Source organism: Sus scrofa, chromosome 3 (genome assembly GCF_000003025.6).
Source record: "Sus scrofa isolate TJ Tabasco breed Duroc chromosome 3, Sscrofa11.1, whole genome shotgun sequence".
Lineage (NCBI taxonomy): Eukaryota > Metazoa > Chordata > Mammalia > Artiodactyla > Suidae > Sus > Sus scrofa.
In genome coordinates this window covers 55,002,110-55,015,553 of record NC_010445.4, presented here as the reverse complement: position 1 = coordinate 55,015,553, position 13,444 = coordinate 55,002,110, and positions in this window count along the sequence as shown.

Genomic DNA, 13,444 nt, shown 5'->3' with positions numbered 1-13,444 from the left:
TTTTAAAAAGTAAATTATAGTTGATTTGCAGGGTTGTGCCAAATTCTGCTCTAAGGCATAACTCTTAATGACTACAATATACTGGCCCAATGGATGGTTAAGTTCAAGTACCATTACTATGAGGATCATTGTAATTTTTGACTTTTGAAAATAATTTACTGGAGTTCCCATTGTGGTTCAATGGTAACGACCCTGACGAGTGTCCATGAGGGTGCAGGTTTGATCCCTGGCCTTGCTCAGTGGGTTAAGGATCCGGCATTGCTGTAAGCTGTGGTGTAGGTCGCAGATGCAGCTCTGATCCCATTCTGCTGTGTAGGCCAGCAGCTATGGCTCCAGTTCAATTCCTAGCCCAGAAACTTCCATATGCTGTGGGTGTGGCCCTAAAAAACAAACAAACAAAAAAGGTAATTTCCTAAATGATTCTCTGTCTTTTCCTAGGGATCCCAAGAGTGACTATGCATATGAGTTGTATTGATGTTGCCAGGAGGGGCTTGAGGGGACCTTGTCACCTGCTATAGTCTCCATCTGTCTCACAGGCCTCCCCAAATAAAAGTGCAGTCTATATGCAGGCGTGTCCTTGCTGTACAGATGGAACTCTGTGACACATCCCCTGACCTCCCACCCCTTCCAAAGTTTGTTGGCCTCAGACTTTTCAATATGGCAATTCTCTGGTAGCCTCTGGTGAGTCATGAGACATTTGGGGTTCCTGGCACTGGTGATGAGAACCCTAGTCACCCAACATCTAAATAGACTCAGCAGTGGACCTTAGGCCAAGATGTGCACCAGGTCCACACAGACAAGCTGCTTTGTGCAGTCCCACCCAGAGCAGGGCATGACACAAAGATCCCAGGCCTGGAAGTCTGGAGACCCAGCTCACAGCCCCAGACTTGCCACTAACCAGCTGAGGATTCCCACCATGGCCAACATTGTTTTCCCATTTATAGAGTCAAAAAGTTGGATGAGAGCAGATGAACCACCAAGGTCTCCTCTGGCTCCAACCATCTGCTGGAGTTGGTGAGTTAAATGCATCCTGAATCCAGAAGAGGGAGTAAATGTGGGAGGTTCAGCAGAAAGATGTGAGAGCCAGGACTGCACTTCTGTTGTCATCAAAATCACAAAAACCATGCAAGTCATCCTCTGTTTAGGGTGGCCTTCTTTTTCCTTTGTGCCATTCCCAGAGCATGTGAAGTTCCCCAGGCCAGTGATAGAACCTGAGCCACAACAGTAACCCCAGCCACAGCAGTGACAATGCTGGATCCTTAACCTGCTAGGCCACCAGGGAACTTCTAAGGTGGCTTTTTTCTTTCTTTTCTTTCTTTTCTTTTCTTTTCTTTTCTTTTCTTTCTTTCTTTCTTTCTTTCTTTCTTTCTTTCTTTCTTTCTTTCTTTCCTTTTTTTTTTCTTTTTAGGGATGCACCTGTGGCACATGGAGGTTCCCAGACTAGGGGTTGAATTGGAGCTGCACATGCCAGCCTACACCACAGCCACAGCAACACCAGATCTGAGCTGCACCTGTGATCTACACCACAGCTCACAGCAACACTGGATCCTTAACCCAGTGAGCAGGGCCAGAGATCAAACCCAAGCAGGGCCAGGAATGGAACCCCTAAAGTGGCTTTCAAAGTGAATTTTCTCTGATTTTCCTCCCTATTGCAATTGGCAAATAGTAGAAGACTTTAGCATATGTAAACCCAGAGTTTAAATCTAAGACCCTCTTCATCAACCATTTTCACATTGGCAAGGACAATAATAGAAAGAGGTATTGTTTTGCTTGCTTGCTTGTTAGTCTCAGCCATAATTCCAGACTTCCCTGTCAGGCTGGGGGAACTTGGGCAGGTATGAGCACTGCCAATGACATTTATTAACTTCATGTGTGTCAAGAGTAGCTTCAGAATTTCCTCAAATAAGGTAAATGGCTTCAAAACATAAAAAATCGGAATATCAAGCTTTATTTATTTATTTATTTTTAAATCGTAATTTGGTGTTCCCTGGTGGCTCAGGCGGTTAAGAATCTGGCATTGTCACTGCTGGGCTCAGGTTTGATTCCTGGCCTGGGAACTGCCACATGCCACAAGTGCAGGCAAAAAAAAAAAAAAAAAAAAAAAAAAAATCGTAATTGTTAGGAGACTCTCGGATCCAGGTTCCGGTCCCTGTGGCTTCTAGTTTGGGGCTGGGTGGGTGGAGGCCACAGTCTGGGGGACTCATTATCATGTCACAACCCCTGTCATTATGATGTTCAGGTCCAAAACAAGAGTCCAATGCCTCTGGCAAGTGCCCTGAGTTTTCCAGATTTTCTTTCTGCTGCTTCTCTTCTTTCTAACCCGAGTGTCCTGCTCCCCTCTAGGCTGATCTGATAATAGAGTTGTAGTAATTGATGACAGAGACTTTAAAATAATTTTCAGGGACAATCTGGTTTTTAACCAAGGATTTCAATGCCCTAAGATTTTTTTGTTTGTTTGTTTTGTTTTTTTACTTTTTAGGGCCGCACTTGCAGCATGTGAAAATTCTCTGGCCAGGGGTTGAAGCAGAGCTGTAGCCGCTGGCCTACAGCACACCACAACAATACAGGATCTGAGCCATGTCTGTGACCTACACCACAGCTCACAGCAATGCCGGATCCTTAACCCACTGAGCAAGGCCAGGGATCAAGTCTTTGTCCTCATGGATACTAGTCAGATTTGCTACCACTGAGCCAGAACAGGAACTCCCACAATGCCTTAAGTTTTGTTTTCTCCCAAGTGAAAAGTGACCCAGTCTGCCAGGGGATACCAGAGGATAGAGGTGACACACATCTTTGCAGAGGGGTTATCATTTTTTACAGTAAAACAAATAGATTTAAAAATCCACATCTTTGGAGTTCCCATTGTGGCACAGCAGAAACAAATCTGACTGGGAGCCATGAGGTTTTGGGTTTGATCCCTGGCCTCGCTCAGTGGGTTAAGGATCCAATGTTGCCGTGAGCTGTGGTGTAGGTCGAAGACGCGGCTCAGATCTGGCGTTGCTGTGGCTGTGTCATAGACCAGCAGCAACAGCTCCGATTAGACCCCTAGCCTGGGAACCTCCCTATGCCACCAGTGTGGCCCTAAAAAGACAAAAGACAAAATAATAATAATAATAATTTTAAAAATAAAAAATAAAAATGCACATCTTTGTTGTGGAGAAGACTGTGAAACCTGCATGAATGTTTAAGAAGGAACATCAGGAGTTCCCATTGTGGCTCAGCAGATTAAGAACTGACATAGCATCTGTGAGGATGTGGACTTGATTCCTCGCCTAGCTTGGTGGGTTAAGGTTGCCACAAGCTGCAGCATAGTTCAAAATGTGGCTTGGATCCCACATTGCTGTGGCTGTGGTGTGGACTGGGAACTTCCATATGCCAAGGTTGCAGTTGTAAAAAGAAAAAAAAGAACATCAAGTTAAAAAAAAAATTTCTCTTTCATCCCCCTCTGGTGACTCCGCTCCAGACACCCACTCCCCTAGAGTGGCTTGTATGTGCCTCTGCCATCCAGAGACCTTCAGGGGAAAAGATTAAGAAGTGCTATCCTGGTTTGGATAAGGAGATGAAAGGTGATGGAAACTGAGGCACTGAGCATGCTCAAGGAAGTCCCTTTGAGTGGGCGTTCCTCGAGGGAGTATTAAGACCAGACCACAGAGAGAATGCTAGCCTAAGTCAGCAATCCTTGGGAATTAAAGAAGGCCAGCATCTCAAGCTCCCTTTGTCCATCTCCTTCTTCATCCCCACTCATCTCCCTTCCAAACTGGTCTGTGGTTGTAGAGACTGGGTGGCCTCTGCTGTGTTGCCATCTGTGAATACCAGTCACAGCTCTCCATTCTCAAGAAGAACAGCCAAGGGTGCTTATCAATGGTAACTCATTTAACCTCTCTGAGCTGTGGTTGGCTTCGTCTGTAAAATGGAGATGATAATGATGCCCTATGACTTTGTTTTGAAGATAAAAATAAATTATATGTGTGGAAATACGTTGTAAACTGCCGTGCTTCCTCCAGATGCCAGTTATTATGATGGGGTGCACTCAGATCCTGATGGATTAGCTGCTTGTTGATTTATTCATTTGTTTTTCATTTATTCATGGGGCTCCAGGAAAAATAATAAAGGGTTGACTTCTAGGACAGGAAGCAACAGAAAAGTGAAGCCTCACTTCATCCAGTATGGAAATATGGCAGATGAACCAAGGGCTATCCCTGGGACCCTGCAGCCTCCCTGGCAGGACAGGGGAAGAGCAATATCAGAAATAGCCACAAACAGCTCAGGCATTTACTGCACAGCTTAGAGACCTACAGAATGAAGGGGCTGCCCAAGAATGCACAGCAAAGGCACTTGGGTAACACTGGCCAGTGGAAGGCAGAAGGGGAGCCCCCTCCCCAAAACTTCAAAAAAGTTCAATTTAACCTCAAGATATTTCAGTGCCTGGCTTGAACTGCTGAATGCTTTTCTTCTTTGGGATTTAATCTACTATACAGTTGGTAAAATAAGAAGACACCCCTTACATGGTCTTCCAGTGTCAAGTATGTGACCACCATCTCAGAAAAGAAGCTCTACAAATGGTCAAAAAATCTCATGAAAAGGCGCTCAGCAAAAAAAACCATGAAACTTATGGGACATAGCCACGCCTACGACCCCTACTGGACAAGGACTGATATAGGTAACTGGACAAAGCCAATGGGAGAAAACCACATCTTTCTGGACCCCACGTTGGTACCCCCCCCCCATCTTTAAGGGATAAAAACCCCTATAGGACAATAGAGAGTGGGGGCTCTTCTTCCTCCTCACAGCTGTCCTGGGAGCTGTTTGCTTTCCTGTAATAAAGACTTTGTTTGCTTGCAAAAAACAAAACAAAACAAAAGGTGTTCAAGACCACTAGGTAGCAGGGAAATACAAATTAAAACCACAAATGAGATAGCATTTCATACTCTCTGAAAAGATTAAAATCAAAGACTGGCTATATCAAACAGTGAGAACATAAAGCAAATAGAACATTTCTGGTTGGAATGTAAAAGGGTAAAATTGCTTTGGAGAATTGTTTAGCAATTTCTTATGAAATTAAATGTACATCTACCCTTTTTTTTCCTTTTTTTCTTTCTTTTTTCTTTTTTTGGGGGTGTTTATCCAAGAGAAGTAAAAACCAATGTCCCCCCAAGGCTTGTACAAGAATATTCGTAGTAGCTTGATTCATAATAGGCCAATACTGGAAACACTCCAAAAATTCATCAGCAGGGGAATCGATTAACAATTGTGATGTAGCCACATTATGGAATGATATTCAGATTAACAACAAACAAATCAGAGAAGCACTTCAATCCCTAGGTTAGGTCAGGTGCCCGCACTTAACCACATCTAGAAATAAATTTATTTGGAAAGAAGATGTCTTATGGTTAAATGGAGAAGTCTGAATGTTTAAGACATGTGCCCTAATTGTTCCCTGTGCCTGTGATGGCCAGAATCAGTAGGGTAGCATCTGGAGAAAGACATGAGTCAGGCCATTTTATTATGGTTTACACTGGGCGTGACTTGGAATATTTAAACCCTGTAGAATTTACCGAGGATATTGGAAACGGAGGCATTACGTGACCAGGTAAGGGTACAGGCATGAGTTCAGAAACATAGAGATTGGCCTGAGGCAGGAATGGGAACCCCTCTTCCATTGCAGCAGGAAGAAGAGAGGAAAACACCAGTGCAATGCAATTCATTGTATAGAGTAAACGGCAGAGGAAGCCCTTTAATGAGTCCTAGTCTGTGAAAGAGGAGGCCTCATCATATACTGGGAGTAGAGGCCGTGGAGTTAGAAGCTTCAGGAAATGGAGAAAATGCGGAAACGGCACAGTGGAGAATTAGAACTGATAAGAGAGCCCAAAGGGTTACTGGGGGTCCAGATATGGAAGAGCTGAGCTTGGAGCCTGTAAAGTGCTTAAAGAGATCAAACTGCGAGGTTTTGGCTTAGCAACCTCGGTATTGCAGGAGAGACAGCAGAGGACTTTCCTATGCACCTCTCCTCCTTTCCCCTGACTGCACCCACTCCCCACTCAATTCTGCTGGAATGTGCTCAAAAGTGCTGTGCACAAAATGCGCTGGTATGGCGCTGTGCCCAGGCCGTTTCCTACCCCTGCGCGCTCCTGTTCCCTGCTTCCTACAGCTTTCATTTCAAGGAGAGCTGGAGCCACCCACGACTGGAGCAAAATCAAGGACTAATTGGAGGAGGGGAGTGGACGGTGAAAGGAATAAATCAGGTCTGCAGCGTCTTGGCTGGCAGTGGGGGTCCTTCGCGCTTGGGCCCCCCGGGGGGATGGCGTGGGCCGCCCCGGGGATGGCGTGGGCCAAGGGTTCTGGTTACCTTTTATCAGGCTGGCGCCCCCTGCAGATGCAAACAGAGGAAGCATGTGTTGGGCCTTAGCTGGAGGCCTTTTAATAATGAGTTCTCTTGTTTAACAGCATAGAAATGTTCATGACTTATTGTTAAGCTCTTTACATAAGCAGGTCATTAAAGGGCACTCATGAATATTACCAATTTTATATTCAGCGTGTGTGTATGGAAATGGAAAATAAGCCGATTTGCCTCTTCAGCTGCCCCAGATGTTATAAAGTTGTTCTTTAAAGCGGATACACCACATTCATCCTGTAGAGCAGGGGTTGGGCATCTCCACCATTGTTTGCTATTACCAGACTTTTAAACTAGGTAAGTAAAGTCTCTTTTCTCCGATTAAGGTTGGGCGTCTCTTTTTTTTTTTTTTTCGGTCTTTTATCTTTTTAGGGCCGCACCGCGGCATGTGGAGGTTCCCAAATTAGGAGTCCAATCAGAGCTGTAGCCGAAGGCCTACACCACAGCCACAGCAATGTCAGATCGAGTCCTGTCTGCCACCTACACCACAGCCCATTGGAACACCGGATCCTTGACCCACTGAGCTAGGCCAGGGATTGAACACGCAACCTCATGGTTCCTAGTCAGATTCCTTTCCATTGCACCAGGACGGGAACTCCTGGGATTGGGTGTTTTTGCATCTAAATTTATGGGTCATTCCACCTTCACCTCCTCAGAACCATCTGCTTAGAACACTTGATGGGTTTATGCAGGATCATTTCCCTTTTTCTCATTTGTAAAAATAGCAATCCTTGTTACTCTGTAGTTTGGGTCCTGGTCTTTGTTAACCATATGAGAAACAAAGAGGAATTTCACACTATAAAACAAAATGTTAAACAATTTGTGGAGGTGTAATCACGCTACCTTTCAGTCACTTTCAAGTATTCTACAAGGAATAGGTATTAATTTTGTTATTAGAAATAAATGCTTTTTGACAATTCTCTGGTCTTTGGAGGTTCCCAGGCTAAGGGTCCCGTCAGAGCTGTAGCTGCCAGCCTACACCACAGCCACAGCAATGTGAGATCTGAGCCACATCTGCAACCTACACCACAGCAACGCCAGATCCTTAACCCACTGGGCAAGGACAGGGATTGAACCTGTGTCCTCATGGATACTAGTCAGACTCATTTCCACTGAGCCACAACGGGAACTCCTTTTTTTTTTTTTTTTTTTGGACTTTTAGGAACCCTATTTATTGTCTTCAAGTGTGGCCATGTCTGATCACATAGGTGAGTGCTGTGTAAGGAATTCTCTTTACATTCTCTGGGCCTCAGGCGGTTGTGAAACCTCCAAGGACATTTTCCAGAATTCCAGGCCCTCAGGACTCACCTTTCTCAAAGGTAACTGGGAAGGTGGGCTAGTCAGAAGCCGTTTACAATGTCCACCTTTCTTCAGGTCAAAGAGAGGGAGAAGGGGATAGACTCTGAGTTTCATTTCCAGACATACAGCAACAGAGTCCAGGAGAATGCTGGCCTCCTGAGGTCCAGTCCAGTGATAGGCCATGGAGGGAAAGCATTCCCGGGGTCAGAGTTGTCAGAGGTTGCCCTGCATGGGGACCCAGTCTCTACAGGGTTTCCTGAGACTGGTGGGTGAGTGTGCCCCAGGCATTCCCAGGTTCTTCTAGCTCCTTTGTGGGAACTCCTGACAATCTTGGGGTCAGAGAACTGATGGTTCAAGAAAATTGGGGATGTCCCCATCTCCCAACAGGAGGTTGGGCAGCCACAGCCACTTACCTGCCCCAGGTAGTACCCACAGCAAAACAGGGTCTCCTTGGCAGCTGGATCTGGAGTCCAGATGTTGCTCTATAAAGACCTTTAATAAAATTTTTTAATTCAGTGAATTTTATTATATTTATAGTTGAACAACCATCATCAGAACCTAATTTTAGAACATTTCCATCCCAAACCCCTAGACCACCCTCCCCCACAACTTGTCCTTTTTGGTAACCATAAGGTTTCAAAGTCTGTGAGTCTGTCATATAAGTTCATTTGTATCCCTTTTTTAATTTTTTATTTACCATTATTATTATTATTATTATTTTGTCTTTTTGTCTTTTCTAGGGCCACACCTACAGCATATGGAGGTTCCCAGGCTAGGGGTCTAATTGGAGCTATAGCTGCCAGCCTACACCACAGCCACAGGAACATGGGATCCGAGCCAAGTCTGCGACCCACACCACAACTCATGGCAATGCCGAATCCTTAACCCACTGAGCAAGGCCAGGGATTGAACCCCCAACCTCATGGTTCCTAGTAGGATTTGTTAACCACTGAGCCACAAAGGAACTCCTGTATCCCTTTTTTAGATTCCACATGTAAGTGATAGCATAAGACATTTGTGTCTCACTGTTTAACTTCACTCTTAGCAAGATACTTTCTAGGTCCACCCGTGTTGCTGCAAATGCCATATTTCATTCTTTTTATGGCTGAGTAATATTCCATTGTATATAAAAGATTGAAAAAAAAAAAAGGTAATGTGGGGAAATGGACCCAGCAGGCATGTCACACTGTTAACATTGGAGACAGCACTGTACTGCCTTTGTTTCTGAAAACAATTGAGGAAGGTGCCAATATGGGCAAAGTGAGGGGCTCAGCCCCAAACATGATTTGGCAATGACTTTTCTTCTATTTTATTAATCTCAGCTTCATTTCCTTCATTTTGCCAGGTTCTGAATTCTCATCTAAAGTCCCCTTTGAGGAGTTGTAACTCACAGAAAAGCAAAATAAAAGAAAAAGAGAGCTGTAATGCTTTCTTCATCTTTGCTCCTTCTGCTTCTCTGTAGAAACGTAAGCACAAATGCACTGATACATTCAATGTCAAATTATCTAGAAAGCACCTGTTCACTTTGGAAATTATTAGTCTTGGTAGATCTGGACTGACCAGGATTGTAACATAGGCAATGTCATTTTAATGTCTTATATTTGCACAATGCTTCAGAATCTTAAATGGGCTTTTGTCTAAGTTAAAATGCCTGGAATAATGCTCTAAGTCAGGCAGATTTTATCTCCTTCATTATACATATAAGGAAAGAGATTGACTGGTTTGTCTAAGACCTCCCAGCTAGGAAGTGGTAGAGCAGAGACTAGACCCCAAACATTAAGAGGCTGAGTCCAGGGATTTCCTTCCCATCACTTCCTGGACCAGATGACCCTCAAGGCATTGTTTAATCATGAAAGTTCAGGATTCAGTGACTTACCTATTTTGTCATCTCCAACAGCCATGGCTTTAATGCCCTCACTCACCACTGAGCAAAGACTCCCCTTCAAGGTCACCTCAGCCTACTTTAATTTTGACACTGCTCAGTGCCCTGTCCACCATCTCCAATACACTCACCGCCAGTCCCATTGGAAAATAGACCTCTTTGGAAGTGTTGGAAATGAGATGGTGGTACTGGTGACACAACTCTGTAAGTATCTTTTAAAAAGCCCACTTAATCATATATATTAAATGGGTGAATTTTATCATATTGGAAATATATCTCAACACAGCTGTTTTTAAAAAGGAAGAAAAATAATATATTAGATTCAAGTTGGAGCCTATGACCCACTGTTATCATTTTTGGTAGCAGCCAGGATAATCTCTATGATATTACTGTTGTCATGTCATGCAGTACTTTTCAAATCCACCTCATGGATCAGACTGTATTTTCCAAAGCTGGCCACACCATTGTGTATCTCAACCAAAGTGCTCTCCTTATTCTGTGACACTGACAGTCTTGCATTGGGACCCTTGTAACTGCCTCAACCAATAGAATGCAGCAGAAGTAACGCTATATAGCTTCCAAGGCTCAGCCATGAATGGCAATATAGCTTCCTCCTGGCTCATCTCTTGGGATGCTTGTGCTTGGAACCCAGCTGCATGTTGTGAGGAAGCTCAGGCCACATGGAGAGACCACCTGTGAGCATTTCAGTGGACAGCCTGAGCCAGGCCCTCAGCCTAGAGCCAATAGCCAGAATCAGCCACCGGATGTTAGATGATTTCCACGTCTAGCCATCAGAACATCCAACAGAGGCCCCAGACACGATGAAACAAGACAGGACACGCCTTCTGTTCCCTGTCAGAATTTCTGACCTACAGAAACCGAGATATAATAATTCAGTGAATCTGTCACGCAGCTGTAGATAGCTAACACATCTCCCTTACTAAACTTTCAGTTAATGGTAAGGACTATGACTTAGTTATCTTTGAATTTCCAGTATCAGCCTTAGTGACTGGCTCAAAAATTAGGAGTTCCCATTGTGGCACAGTGGAACCAAATCAGAGTAGTATTCGTGAGGATGCGGGTTCAATTCCTGGCCTCTCTCAGTGAGTTGGGGATCCGGTATTGCTGTGAGCTGTGGTGTAGGTTGCAGATGTGGTTCAGATCCCATGTTGTTATGGCTGTGGTGTAGGCGAGGCTCTTAAGAGAAATCCGTTCTCACCACACCATAATTTTTAACACATCCTGAAAACTTCCAGCCATTTTATCTATATGTTAATACACTAAGATCTAGATCTAATATTAATATATCAAATCTCAATATATCAATGAGATTTGAAGTCAAATAGACCATTGATTGAATCCCAGCTCTGCCACTTACTAGCTCTGTGACTTTGAACAAATTATCATCTTCTCTGAGCATAAGTAATTTCTTTGTTTACCTCTTTTTCAAACACCTAGGAGTGTGGAGCAAGCTTTAAGGGGCACCTGGATCACCTGGGGATTGTGTTAACCTGCAGTTCTGATTCAGTCAGGCTGGGGTGCAGCCCAAGGTTCAGTATTGCTCCCCAGTGATGCTGGAGATGCTGATGCTGCTGATCTGCAGTGGGCTATTTTGAACTAGTCATGTTTTCTATTTTTTGTATTTTATGATGTCTTGACATATTAAAAAGCTTGCTGGTCAGGGAAAGACTACTCCTCCCAGAGCTAGTGACTCTTAGAGACAGCAAAGAGCTCAGCAGGGAGCATGCCTCTCACACACACCAACCAATCCGAGCCTTTATTCCTCAACCACCTCCTTTATTTAACTCATACACGTGGAACCAACATTTCCCAGCACTAAATCATTGCAAGGCTAGATTCCAGGCAATTAGAGACCATCTCTATAGCCCAAAGCCCACAGAAATTGTGCAAACTAGCCTGTCCTACACTGTTTCCTCTGCCCCTCCTTGTGGCCTTTTCCACAGAACCCCACCCCCCACCCCCATTCCCCCTCAAGGCTCTGAGTTTCCTCCCTTGCTCCCGTCTTCGGCCTCCAGACCAAAACCTGATGTTTCTCCCGCGGCCCGGAGTGTCAGGACCTGCTTCTTTCTTCTAGAGGAATGGTGAGCATTATTAAACTTTTCTTACCATGGCACAGACCTCTCTGTTGTCACTAAGTCACCTTTCTAAATTAAGACCCGAACACAGAACAAATAGAAGGTCTGTCCGTGGTTCTTGCTTTGTAAGATATCCTCATCTAACACTACTCTCATTCTACCTCTGCATGCAAGTAAACAACTCATAGCAAGATCCCCAGCAAATAAAAAGCATCTGGTCAACCACCCACAAGGCATTCTGTGGAGGTGCTAAGAAAGCACTTGTCACAGTGGGGGGTGGGCATTGCTGGCGGAAAGCAAGGCAGTGTCGTCCAGGGACCGGTATTTGCTGGGTGAGGAGCAGGGACATAGGAGAAACCCTACCCCCACCTCATGTTCAGAACTTGTTGCAGAAACTTAGCCTCTCACTGGTGCCAAATAGAAAGGCAAAGGATTCTGGGTGAAATAGAAAAGAATAGCTTTATTGCTTTGCTAGGCAGAGGGGGCCACAGCAGGACAGGGCCCTCAAAACTGTGACCTCCCCCTGGAGGGGGTAATGAGGAGCCTTAATAGTGTTCAAGGAGCAGGGTGTGGTCAGCTCGGGGACATTCTTCTGACTGGTGGGTGGTGAGTCAACCTTCTGGTTCCAACTGGTCTGGGGTCTGCATGCTTGTGGGCAGCATACCGTTAACCTCTTCCACCTGGTAGGGACTTTAGCACCTGCAAAACGGCTCCAAGGACATGGCTGAGGATTATTATCTATCGTCCTTGAGGAGGAGCTAAAGGTCCTTGATGTTTATTAATGGTTAAAGTATTATCATTTTGTGTTGCTTCACTGTTTTGCTTTTTTCTGCATTTTCTCACTTCTCATATATATATGGCCACCCATGGCACATGGAGTTCTGGGGCCAGGAATCAGATCCAAGCCACAGTTGTGACCTATGCTGCAGCTGTGGCAACAATAGATCCTTTAATCCACTGTACTGGGCCAGGGATCCAACCTGTGTCCTGGCGCTACAGAGATGCTGCCAATCCTGTTGCACCACAGCAGGAACTCTAAGGCTTTTTTGTTTATTTATTTTGCTTTGCTTTTATTTTTTTTAAATGTATTTGATTTACAATGTTGTGCCAATTTCTGCTGTACAGCAAAGTGACCCAGTCATACATATATATACATTCCCTTTCCTGTATTATCTTCCATCATAGTCTATCCCAAGAGACTGGATACAGTCCCTGTGCTGTACAGTAAGACCTCATTACATATCCATTCTAAATGCAATAATTTGCACCTACTAACCCCAAACTCCCAGTCCATCCCACTCCTTCCCCCCTTGGAGCATGAGGACAGAATGAAATACTACCTGCTTTTAGGATCAGAGAAAGTCACAACCAGTCCCATCTAATTTTACCACTGTAAAGCTTCTTTTGTGTTTCCAACATAAAAGTAATTTCTTTATGTGCCTGTAAATATGTCCTGACTTTTGATTTTTTGTTTGTTTGTTTCCAGAGGTACAAACTAATCTTTCTTTTGAATTATTCAGTGCTTCTAGGCTTTGAGGAGAAATAACAGGATGGTGCATGATTAGGTTCCCAAATGTATGAGGTGAAGCCATTGACCAGGTTCTTTTTATGAATTCCAGAAGTCTTTGCAGTTTTCTGGAAAGACAGGGCTTCATGGGGGAATGAGCTGGCTCTTTGCAGTGCCCACATGATGAGCTGGTCCTTTAGTGCTGGCTGTGTTCAGGCCATAGCTCATACACAACCTGATGACATGGTGATACTGGGGGTGTTGCTTTT